Raw genomic sequence first — 12,289 nt, 5'->3', positions numbered from 1 at the left:
GAATTTTGACTCCAGGTTGATCACGAATGGCAACTTGAATTTTAGCACTGTCATGGGAGAGAATTGTGCTTCCACAGGAAAGTGGATCCCAAAAAATTCCCAGAGGTTTTCCACATAGCCTTTTTTTTTTTTTTTTTTTTTTTGAGATGGAGTCTTGCTCTGTCACCCAGGCTGGAGTGCAGTGGCGCGATCTCGGCTCACTGCAAGCTCCGCCTCAAGGATGGTGCTGGCTATGATGCATCTTCTTGTTTAGGCAATTCTGGGCTATCTGTGTCTTCTTAGGGAGTAGAATTTATTTTCAGTGCAATCATTTTGCTTTGAAATTGAGCCACATTGACTGGATAGGTGGTTGATAATTCAGATATGTCTTGAGTATTGCACTTAGCTGTAGAAACTTAAAGAATGATTCATAGTTATCAGCCTTCGTATATCCCTGAAATTAATTGATTTTCACCAAATAATTCCTCAGTTCTTCAAAAACCTATGATTTTTTAAATAGAGAGCTCAGTGAAATTTAGTAATGAGAGATTAAATAATTTTCTAGTTTTCATTTGCTAAATCCATACATCTGAATTTATACTTTCTTGAAAAGATCACTAATGCTCTTGTTTCTCTCCCCTCCTTGCAGTTTCAAGTACAATAAGCAGCGTATTCAGATGTCTTATCTCATCAATTAGAAGGTGCAAGCTCATAAGTCACTCTTTCAGTGGGGTAGGAAGTACTTAAAATTTGGCCTCAGATTCTCTGATTTCAAAATCTTGATCTGAGGAAGCTGCTTAGTAAACTTTGAAAAACAAGTCTTTATAACCTAACCCAGTCGCATCAAAATAGAATAGATTTTCATATTCTGTTTCAAATTATTACATATCCAACATTCAACTTGAAGAAAATTCACTGCCTGTATTTATTTCTTCATCACATCATGAAATGAATCTGACTTTCAAAGTTTCTAGTACAAGCTCTCTTGACCAATAGTGCAATAGAAACTGTAACAGAAACCTCATTTTTTGAGGAGGAATAGATTGTTTGAGGGGAATAAATTGTTTTTTCCCTTTTCTTTATTGCAAGTGTCCCATCTCTGGGACACGTGAAGCATTTCCATGTTTGGACTTTTTAAATTTTTTTTTTTTTTTTTTTGGAGTCAGGGTCTCGCTCTGTCACCCAAGCTGGAGTGCAGTGGTGCCATCATGGCTCGCAGCATCAATCTTCTGGGCTCAAGCCACCCTCCCACCTCAGTCTCCCAAGTAGCTGGGGCTACAGGTAGCACCATGACACTTGGTTATTAAAAAAAATTTATTTTGTTGAAATGGGGTCTCACTATGTTGCCCAGGCTGGTCTTGAACTCCTGAGCTCAAGCAATCCACTTGCCTCAGCCTCTCAAAGTGCTGGGATTACAGGCATGAGCCATCACATCTGGCATAGACTTTTTTCCATTGACAGGTGTTAGGTCTTACTAATTCATGTATGAAAGCTAACTAGATGATTTTATGTATGTATGTATAGATGTGTGTGTGTGTGTGTATACATAATTAGTGTGCTGAAATGTGCAGTGGGGGTCACAGCTAGTTCAGGTGTTTATAGGTGACATATCAGAAAATGGCTCTATCATTTACCTCCTATGTGATCTTGGGCAAATTACTTAACCTCTCTCAGCCTCAGTTTTTTCATTGGTAATGTGGAAATAATAGCAATACAACTATTATTTTTCTGTTTGCCAGCATGTAGTAAACACTCAGAATTTAGAATTATTATTGTGATTATTGTGACCTTCTAGAGGTGAGGATTTTTTCTTATTTAGGTTGATATATCAAAGTGCCTCATTAATCAATATCTGATGAATGAATAAGAACACTGATATCTTTCCTTTCACTTTTGCTGCTTAACTTGTTGCTAATGTCTAAAATTCCCTAGACTGGACATTTTGCTTTTCACATGTTAAATGCTAAAAAATTTAATTGAATAATGTATGTGGAGTACTTTGAAAAATGTAAATGGCCATACAAATGTAATGGATGATGATGATGATGATGTTGATGATGCTAATGATGATGATAGTGTTGGAGTCACTTGCCAAAGAACAGGAATGTTCTTTGCTGACTTCCCCTGTCTGCTGAAAGTGCCAGGTAAAATTTGCTACCTGGAACCAAAACTGGCTGAAGACTATGTATGTAAGTATGCAAATATTTGGAAGAGCTTAACAATGCCGTTTGTGAATTTGACACCCTTTGGACTGTTCAGCCTCTCTACCTGTGTATCCTCTTCCACAGCCCTTCATTTGTGTCTTTTATAAGGTTTTGCTTTCAGTTAAAGAAGATGACCTTCCTCAAAAGAGAAGATCGTTCTTTGATTAAGGATTTGCAAAGAACTCTGCTTGTCTGCTACAGTTGTCGAACAGTGCATTGTTGCCTTGTTCTCCCCACATCTCCATTTCTGAATATATCTTTTTTATTAGTGCATTTGTCTTTTATTCTTTACAAGATAAGTCTCTGAATATAGAACTAAATTTTAGTACCATATGCAGCAGTAGAGTGTGTGTGTGTGCGCATCTGCATGCGTGCGTGTGTCTCTGTGTGTGTGTAGGGGGCTATTCTTGATTTTATTGATGACACAAGATTACTAGTATGTCTTACGTCTTCTTTACTCCACAGATTATGCTATTTTAAGGGACAGAGTTTTGAACTGGGAAAGGGGAAGAAGAGAAACTCACCTGTAATAGCTAATTATAGTAGTAATTTATTATCTACTATGTGCTAGTCATTGTGCTAGGTAGTTTATATATGCAATATTTTAAAGTACTTATAGCAACTCTGTGAGATAGATATGATTACCCCCACTTTATAAATTAGGAAATTGAGACTCAGAGAAGTTCATGACTTTATCCACGTTCTCGTAGTAAATAGAAGAGCCAGAATTCAAATAAACCCTGGACTTGGACTCTTGGTGCCTCTGTTTTGTTTTGTTTTTCCCATCAGTAAAATGGATTGTGTGTGTGTGTGTGTGTGTGTGTATGTGTGTGTGAAAAGCTCTCATTGTTGGGATGAGACAAGGAGGAGGGTTCAGGTGACTCTCATAGGAGCTGCAGAGAATTATAGATGTATGATGAGGTGAATGATGAAATACTTGGAAAAGCTGGAACATGTGGCTAGAAATGGAAACTGAGAAACCCCAAGGCCCATATTCTCAGTGTTTGTGTGGTTTTCCCTAGGAGCCTGGTGAGTGCAGGTGATAGTTGCTAATCTGGGAATGAGGAAAGGGAGCATATGGAATTTGGAAAATACCCCTCAAATCTTGTTTGGCTTCTAATATTAAAGGACTTATTTGTTAATGTTGTTGAGTATGATAATAGTATGTGATTATATTCTTAATGTCTTTATTAGTGAGAAATTATATGAAAATATTGATAAGTAAAATAATGTGATGAATAGGATATGCTTTAAATACTTAAGCAAGAAAAAAAAGAGAAAGAGTGGAAGGGGACAGATGGTGACTATTGAAGGTAGATCATGAGTGTCTGCCAGTGGGGTAGCCTGCACACCTTCTACCCTCAGGGCCTCTTCTCTGTGGCTCTAATCCAACAGAGGAAGGAAATCTGACTCATTCTGAATAGAATAGGGCCAATGTTAGCTGTGCTAAGCTCTGTATTTTTTCTACTGCTCCTCCTAAGATTATTTTTCCCAAAAGGTCCTTCTTAGGGATGTTCCTCTATGAAGGGTGTTTCACTTTCCTGCACCTAGAGGTACATAGCTCTAATCTCAGTCAAGACTGACTCAGAGAATGAAAAACATTTATATGCCTCTGCTCTGAGTGTTCTCTGAGCTGGTCAGGGTGAGAGTGGGTTACATATCATCCTATAACCATGAGGCCATGCCTGGCTTCTCACACAGTTAGTTCCTTAGAGTGGGGCTCTCTGTTTGGCCTTCTGACTCTGGAATGCATATTCTTTGATCTCACTCTATCCTTGAAGATATGATCCCATCCTTATTCCATTCTTAAGCTTTCAGGCAGACCAGCTCCATACCCCAAAATGGATGGTGGTGGAATTGGGGGATTCTGGAGGAAAGTGATACAAGTAGTTCTTGTGATACAAATTGTTCTTCCTATGAGTAGTAGGAAGAGGAGGTAGTGGAAACTTTAGTGTTATAGCCAAGATTCAAAACTAGCCCATGAAAGGAAAATAAATTCTAAACTGCTCCATTGTACTAAGAGTCATGTGGCAATTCATTCATTCATTTCTTCATTTCTTCATTCAGTCATTCAACAAACATTTAGGACCAGACCCTTATTAAATGCTGGATGTACTAAAATTAAAGAGACCGTTTCTGATCTGAAGGTTCTGGTAGCCTAGTGGAGGAGACAGCCATTGAGTTAATAATTGTAGCATGCGTTGATAAATGCCATCCATGATAGAAGGAAGTCCCGTGTGCTATGAAAGTGCTGAGGAGATGCATGTAATGCAGTTTGTGGGAAGGTTAGTTATCTACTGGGGAAATGGGTACAGCTAAGCTTTAAAGAATTCTTAGGAGTTAGCCAGGCAAAGAAGTGTGGATTGCATTCCTGTAGTAGAGAATGTGTCTAGAAACATGGAGGAATAACAGCATCATGAGTTAGAGTTTTTGCAAGTCAATATGACTGAAGTGTGGAACACAAGGAAAAGAGGCAGAAGGTGAAACCCGACAGGTGAGCAGGGAGCTCTTCATGCTGGGCTCTATATGCTAAGTTAATTGTTTGGATTTCAACCAGCAGAAAATGAGGAAGATTTGAATTTGAGAAATCACACTGGGTGTCATGTGGAAAAAGGATCAAAAGGGAATCAGTCTGGACATCACAGCAATCAATCTAGGGAAAAGATTACACAAGCTTGAATTAAGGTGATGTCAATGTGGATGGAGAAGAGGGTAGACCCTGGAGTTGATTTCTAGACAGAACCAATAGGGCCAATAAGTAGATCACTAGTCTACACGAAGGACACAAAAATAGTGAGTAAAGACAGATATGCAGTGGCAGGTAATTGAGGAGGATGTCTGATTCCTTATTGATCCACCAATCAAGAGAAAAAAATAAAAAGGTTTCAGGCATAATTTTTACTTAAACCATGTGGTGAATGTAACAATACACATTTGTGAAATATGTCCAAATCCTCTTTATGTATGTCTAACATTTCTTAATGACAGCTTAGAATGAAAAGAGATGAATGGCTTAAAAGGGGGCAATGACAGAAAATCATCTATAAAATCTTAGGCTTTATGTCGTGCAAGAAGAAACCAATAAAAAATTAAGATGGAATTCGGACATATACTATCAAATCTACAGTGTTAATAACTAGCACTGGCAAAGAATGGGGAAAATATTACTTTAATTTCTCATTTAGCAAAAACAGAACAGAACAAACAAATAACTCCTGAGGCTTATACATATTAAATGATTTGCTTGAAGTCACACATAGCTGTAGGTGGGAACTCACATTCCCTCCTAGGGATCTCTGCAGGGCGTTGTGATAACACCATGACTCAACATGTTTGGGGTCTAAGTAATTAAAACTAAAGTTGGAGTAGCCAATTTGCAGGAAAAAAAAAATGAGTACTGAAAATGATAATGAAGAACCTGTATAATTTTGGGGGGTTCCATTGGAATGAGAGATGGAAGGAAATAAGAAAAAGAGTACTGCATTATTTTCATGTTATACAAGCAAATTTCATCTCGAAATTACTTTTTAGTGTAAATGATATTAGAATTTTAAAGCAGTTACGTAGGGAATATTAATAGGACTAAAGATAATTGACATTTAAACTTTCAGTTCATTTCAACCACTGTGTTACTGTTGACCATCTGCTATGTACCTAGCATTGTGACAAGTCCCAAGGGAGTACAAATGTACTATAAGATCGTTTTGTCTCCAAGGATCTTAAAGTGTTGTTAGGGAAACTAGATTTGCAAACATGAAACTAATTTAGAACCATCTAGAACAGTTTATAATCAGTGAAATATTTATATAATGAAGTACAAAAATTTTGGAAGCAGATAATACATGCTCTGGGTAGTCAGAAAAGGGAGCTATTGATAATGTCCAGAGTCAATTAGAAGGCTTCACTCAAGGCTGCAGTGCCATGGTGTGATCTCAGCTCACTGCAACCTCTGCCTCCTGGGTTCAAGCAATTCTCCTGCCTCAACTTCCGGAGGAGCTGGGATTACAGGTGGGTGCCACCACACCTGGCTAATTTTTGTATTTTTAGTAGAGACAGGGTTTTACCATGTTGGCCAGGCTGGTCTCAAACTCCTGACCTTGGCCTCCCGAAGTGCTGGAATTATAGGCATGAGCCACTGCATCCGGCCAATGTAACTCTTAAGATGAGCCTTGAAGGGTGAAAGGGATCTGATTTTTCAAGAAAGTAAAGGGCAAGACTAGTGAAGTAAATGTTTTGTTTTGTGTTTTCTAAGAAATAAATAACTAGTCTAATATTCTAAATAGTCTAATATTTTGTCTGCTCACTGCAGTTTTACTTAATGAAATATTGGAAACAACCTAAATGCCAAACAATAGAATAGGGGAAGTGTCCATATTTCATGCTAAATCTGTATCACTGAATATTATTAAACCAGTAAAAATAATTAAAGAACAATGTAGTCTGGCGGAAAAGCATGGCTTGCAGCCTGTTAAACTATCAGTTTTATACTTATTAGCTTTGTGCCTTTGGGCAAGTCACTTACTGTTTTTGAACTTTGGTTTATTCAACTTTTAATGGTAATGATAGTGACCACCTTGCAAAATTATTGCGAGGGTTAAAAATAAATATATAGGGCCGGGCGTGGTGGCTCATGCCTGTAATCCCAGCACTTTGGGAGGCCAAGGCGGGCGGATCACAAGGTTAGGAGATCGAGACCATTCTGGCTAACACGGTGAAACCCGTCTCGCCACTGTCCTCCAGCCTGGGAGACAGACCAAGACTCTGTCTCAAAAAAAAAAAGTATATAGAGAACCTGGTGCATAGTGGATGCTCAAGAGATGTTATTCACACTTAATGATGTATATACTCTGCTGGTATATAAACAGGTACTGTCTTTCTGAAGGACGATTTCTTAATTCTTAGCAAGAGCTTTAAAAATGAGTGTTTTCTGTATGACTCAGCAATCCCATAACTAAAAATTTATTCTAAGGAAATAAAGATGTGTGCACATCTGGTCACACGTGGCACCTCACTCCTGTAATCTTAGCACTTGGGAGGCTGAGGCAGGAGGATCCCTTCAGCCCAGGTGTTCGAGACCAGCCTGAGCAGTATAGTGAGACTCTGTCTCTACAAAAAATAAAATTAGTAAAAGAAAAGAAAAGAATATTCTTTGCAGCATTGAATAGAATACTGGAAAACACCCCAAAATTTCACAAATAGATGATTGGTAAAGTAAATTTTGATTCTCTTACATAAAGGAGATTATAAAACCATTAAAATGATGATATAGAAGTGCATAGAAAGAAACAGATTATAAAACTATACACAGTTTAATCCTATTCTGGTAAATGTATATTTATGCAGAGAAAATTTTCTAGAAGGATAACATGCCAAAATGTTAACTACAGTTGTTTCTGAGTAGTGGGCCCTTTAGGTGATTTTTATCTTCTTCATGTTGCTTACCTGAATTTTTTCCTTTTATGATAATGAGGATTGCTAATTAAATTTTTCAAAAATAGAGATGGATCTCTGTTAAAAATTTTTAGTGACATAGGAAAATGCTTAAGACTTAAAGAAGAAAGATTTAAAACTTATGTTTTATACAATCCCAGTTTTGTTAAGTACTTTTTAGTCTATGACTGAATTTTGCTTTTACGGCTTTTGCTCTCAAAAAGTAGCAAAGCTCCCAAGAAACGATGAGGATAGAAGGGGCCGTAAAATATCGAACAGAGATTAAATTTGTGTATGCACAGACCTCTTTTGTTTTTTTTTCTTCATTTTCATCACAGTTTTAACAGTTGGCCTTCTGGGCTATTTTTATAGACAAAGTTGAACTACTGTAAAAGGCCATTCTTTCCCTTCCTGCCTTGTCTACTTTCATCCTTACTAGGAACTCAGCAAATTCAGTACTTAATAGGCACCGAGGGTATACAATGGTGAACAAAAAGCTCACTGTTCACTTAGAAAAGACAGTCAACAGTCACCTAAATAAATACATCATTACAAATTGTGCTTACTACTCTGGACAAAACTGCAGAGTGTTACACAGAAAGAAATGAAGGTGGAGATCAGGGAATCATTTCAGACAAGGAAGTTTGCAAAGACCTCCATGATGAGGAAGGGACACTTAAAGTCAGTTTTGAAGTATGAGTAGGAGTTAGTCCCACAAAATGTGGAGGGAAAGCACTCTATGAAGAGGGACAAGGACATAGAAAGGTTTTCAAGCCAAAAAAAAAAAAAAAAAAAAGAAAAGAAAAGAAACACAAAAAAACAAAAAACAGTGTTAAGGAAAAAACGGGCCAGGTGTGGTGGCTCATGCCTGTAATCCCAGCACTTTGGGAGGCCGAGGTGGTCAGATCACTTGAGGCCAGGAGTTCGAGAACAGCCTGGCCAACATGGTGAAACCCCGGCTCTACTAAAAATACAAAATTAGCCAGATGTGGTGACCAGCACCTGTAATCCCAGCTACTGGCGGGGCTGAGGCAGGAGAATCACGTGAGCCTGGGAGGTGGAGGTTGCAGTGAGCGGAGATCAGGCCACTGCACCCCAGGCTGGGCGACAGAGCAAGACTCTGTCTCAAAAAAAAAAACAAAACACACACACAACAGTGTCTGGCTCTTGTGTCATGACGTTAGCTTGGAAGATAGGCAGGGACTTTGACCACACTTAGGAGGATTTGGGATTTTGTCCTGAAGACAGTGAGCAGCCCCTGAGGACTTTGAGCAGTGGTTACTATTTATGACTGTATGAAGCAGTTTATAATTTAAAAAGATCTGTTTGGCTGCTCTGAGGAGAAAGAGTGGAGAGAGGCCAGAAGAAATCTGAAAAATGAGTTAGGAGGCTGTTAGACTTGATCAGGAGATGCTGCTGCTGAGTAATGACAGTGATGATAAAGAATAGAAGACAGTTGAGAGATGTATTTGATAGGATTTAGTGATAAGACTTAGTGATTAATAGGACTTAGTAATGGATTGGATTAGAGGAGTGAGGCATGGCGGGGAATAGGGGCTGTCAAGGATGAGCTTTAGAATGCTTTGCTTGAGTGACTTGGTGGATTACATAGATGGTGGAGTAGGTTTCTTTCTTGGGGGAAGGGAGACCTAAGAGTCAATGTCGGACATGTTTTCTTTGAGATATTTATAAGATTCCCAAGTGGAGAAACTGAATCGATGAGGCCTGTTATTCACAAGAGCTACCCACCTGGGATGGAGACAGACCTTTCAGAGCAGTTGGCCCCTGGACGGTCCTGACAGTCCTGTGGATGGATGGGATTGCCTATGGGGAGAATATCGAGAGAGAGGAACAGAGAATCTAGGACTGAGCCCTGATGAATTCCAACACTTAGATATCAACTAATAGGGGGAAGTGGCAAAGCACTTGAAGAAGGATACATTCCAGGGGAGGAAGATCAGGGGAATGTGGGGTCTGGGACACCAAGGGGAGAGAGTTTCAAGAAGGAGAGAGGGAGGGATTGACTGTACAGAGTGCTCTGAAAAGCCTAGGAAAATGGTGATTGGAAAGTGCCCGATGGATTGGCAATCTGGAGGCTCTAGATGATTGTAGGAAATGGGTTCAGTGCAGTGGTGGATGTGGGAGCCAAACTGGAGTGAGTGGAAGGAGGAATAGGAAGTAACAGAGAGAGGAGAACGTGTGCACGACTCTTCATCATCTTGGCTCTGAAGGCAGAGGACCGTCCCTGGAAGGGAATGGAAAGGCAGGAGAGAGGTTTTTTTCTTTCCCTTCGACAAGGGAGATTCTACAGTTTGTTTGAATCCTGGTAGGAATGATTTAGCAAGGGAGGAGAGATTAATTCCATAGGAGACACACTGATGGATGGAGAGCCCCATTGAGTGCTGGGATTGGTGTTTGACAGGACAAGGAAAGGAGCTGCTAGTAGGTTTTTGACATCTGCTATTTAATATATGTGGAGTGTATACCAGGCACTGTGCAAAGTATCCACTCACACCATAATCACAATAGCACAATAATCACAGTAGCCCTATGAAGTTGATATAATTATCCCCATTTTACAGATGAGGAAATTGGGCTTAAGTGGAGATAGATCCAAGGTCTTAAGTCAGAACTGTTTGATTTCAGAGTTCATACTCTTAACTCTTACTAATAAGATTTCCTCAGGCCCAGACGCGGTGGCTCACGCTTGTAATCCCAGCACTTTGGGAGGCAGAGGCGGGTGGATCACGAGGTCAGGAGATCGAGACCATCCTGGCTAACACGGTGAAACCCCATCTCTACTAAAATTACAAAAAATTAGCCGGGCGTGGTGGTGGCCACCTGTAGTCCCAGCTACTCGGGAGGCTGAGGTAGGAGAATGGCGTGAACCCGGGAGGCGGAGCTTGCAGTGAGCCGAGATCGCGCCACTGCATTCCAGCCTGGGCGACAGAGCGAGACTCCGTCTCAAAACAAAAGAAAACAAAAAAAGATTTCCTCTATGATGGTGTATTAGTTTGCTCAAGCTGCCATAAAAGTACCACAGACTGGGTGGCTAAAACAACAGAAATGTATTTTCTCACAGTTCTGGAGGCTTGAAGTCTGAGATTGAGGTGTTGGCAGGTTTGATTTCTCCTGAGGCCTCTCCTTGAGTTGCAGATGGCTGCCTTCTCTCTCTGTCCTCACGCGGCCTTTCCTCTGTGTTCTCACATTTCTGGTATCTCTTATGTGTCCTAATCTCGTCTTAAAAGGACAGCAGTCAAATTGGATTAGGGTCCACCACCGAAACGGCCTCATTTTAACTTAATCACCCTTTTAAAGGCCTTATCTCTGGGTACAGTCACATTTTGAGGTTAAGGTTTCAACATATGAATTCTAAGCACCACAAAATTCAGTCAATAACAGATGGCTTTTTAAAGTATAAGGAAAGGGGTGGCCCCGGGGGGAGTTTTGAAGACAGTATAACTATAATTGAAGAGTGTAGAAGAAGGAGCTTACTAGAGAAATGTAGCCTTAGGGTCAGTTGAGGTTGAAGATCATTCATTTATATCTATCGGGCCCAATTATTCAAGCCTCCGCAGCAGCAGTCAGGTGTATGTGTGGAGTAAAGAGGCACCCTGCTTTGATGAGGCTGCTGGATGCTCACATGGGCTTATTAACCAGCCAAATGACCACCTCTCGTGCACAAAATTGAACTGTAAATGAGTTTTGTTCACATCCTTGGCACAAGTACAAATTACTATTTGTCATGGACCTTTTTGGCTGCTCTCAAGTTGTTGAAAACGTGGATGTTAAATCCATGACTGCTAAGATTTTGTTGCATTCACCAATGCACAAATTGCCTTGAACATTTTTTTCAATCTGTTCTAAAAATGGTCTTTCATGATTACTCACCACTCTCTTCCTCTTTCTCTATCCCACTTTCTTTCTTCCTTTTTTTTTCCATCTTCACTTATCAACAATTTATTGAGTACCTACTAGGTGTCTGGCACTAAGGATGAAGAGTCCACAGTCTATCGTATGTCTATATGCAGGTATATATGTGTATAGTGTATATATATATATGCAGATATGTTTACTCTCTATATATCCTAAAGACCTGAGTGATAAGTGCTGTTACTAAAGTATTAATTCATTTGTTCATTTAATCCTATGAATATATTGAGTCCCTACTAAGTGCCAGACAGTGTGTTAGGCTTGGGATGGAGCCATGAGTAACATATAGTTTCTGCCCTTAAGAAATTTACAAGCTGGTTTAGAAAAATAAACAGGTAAGTACACAGAGACAATGCAATATGACTTTTGTAACATTAAAAGATCTCAAAGAAAAAAATGACTCTTGTCTCTGCTTTGCTGTGCATATTTGGGTACGTGTGGAAAGGAGCTATTGCTGCATTTTAATGAAAAGAGCTATAAAAAGAACATCCTTTCATTTCATAAACATTTTTGAATGCCTGTAATCATTGTGTAGTGATGGTTTTATAGCTCTTGAATTATGAGCAAGCCATTGAGTTGAGGGATTTGTGAGTTTTTTCCTCATTTGAACTTATTGTCCATACCCTGTGCTATTATCAACTCATTTTCTTAGGTGGTTTAATGATTAATGGTATTCCTGAAATACTCTACAGAAACTTGCTGAATATTAAAACTTGAGAAAAGTCACAGTAATGCTTCATTAC

The 12,289-nt window shown here is 39.4% G+C and overlaps 1 protein-coding gene across 4 annotated transcripts in view; it reads left to right on the top strand.

Annotated features, from left to right (window-relative positions):
* Positions 1–12,289, top strand: part of UNC79 (unc-79 homolog, NALCN channel complex subunit) — a 294,353-nt gene that overhangs the window by 22,729 nt on the left and 259,335 nt on the right. The window lies entirely within an intron of this gene.

This window comes from Hylobates moloch, unplaced genomic scaffold (genome assembly GCF_009828535.3).
Source record: "Hylobates moloch isolate HMO894 unplaced genomic scaffold, HMol_V3 SCAFFOLD_16, whole genome shotgun sequence".
Taxonomy (NCBI): Eukaryota; Metazoa; Chordata; class Mammalia; order Primates; family Hylobatidae; genus Hylobates; species Hylobates moloch.
This window is presented reverse-complemented; position numbering and strand designations above follow the sequence as displayed.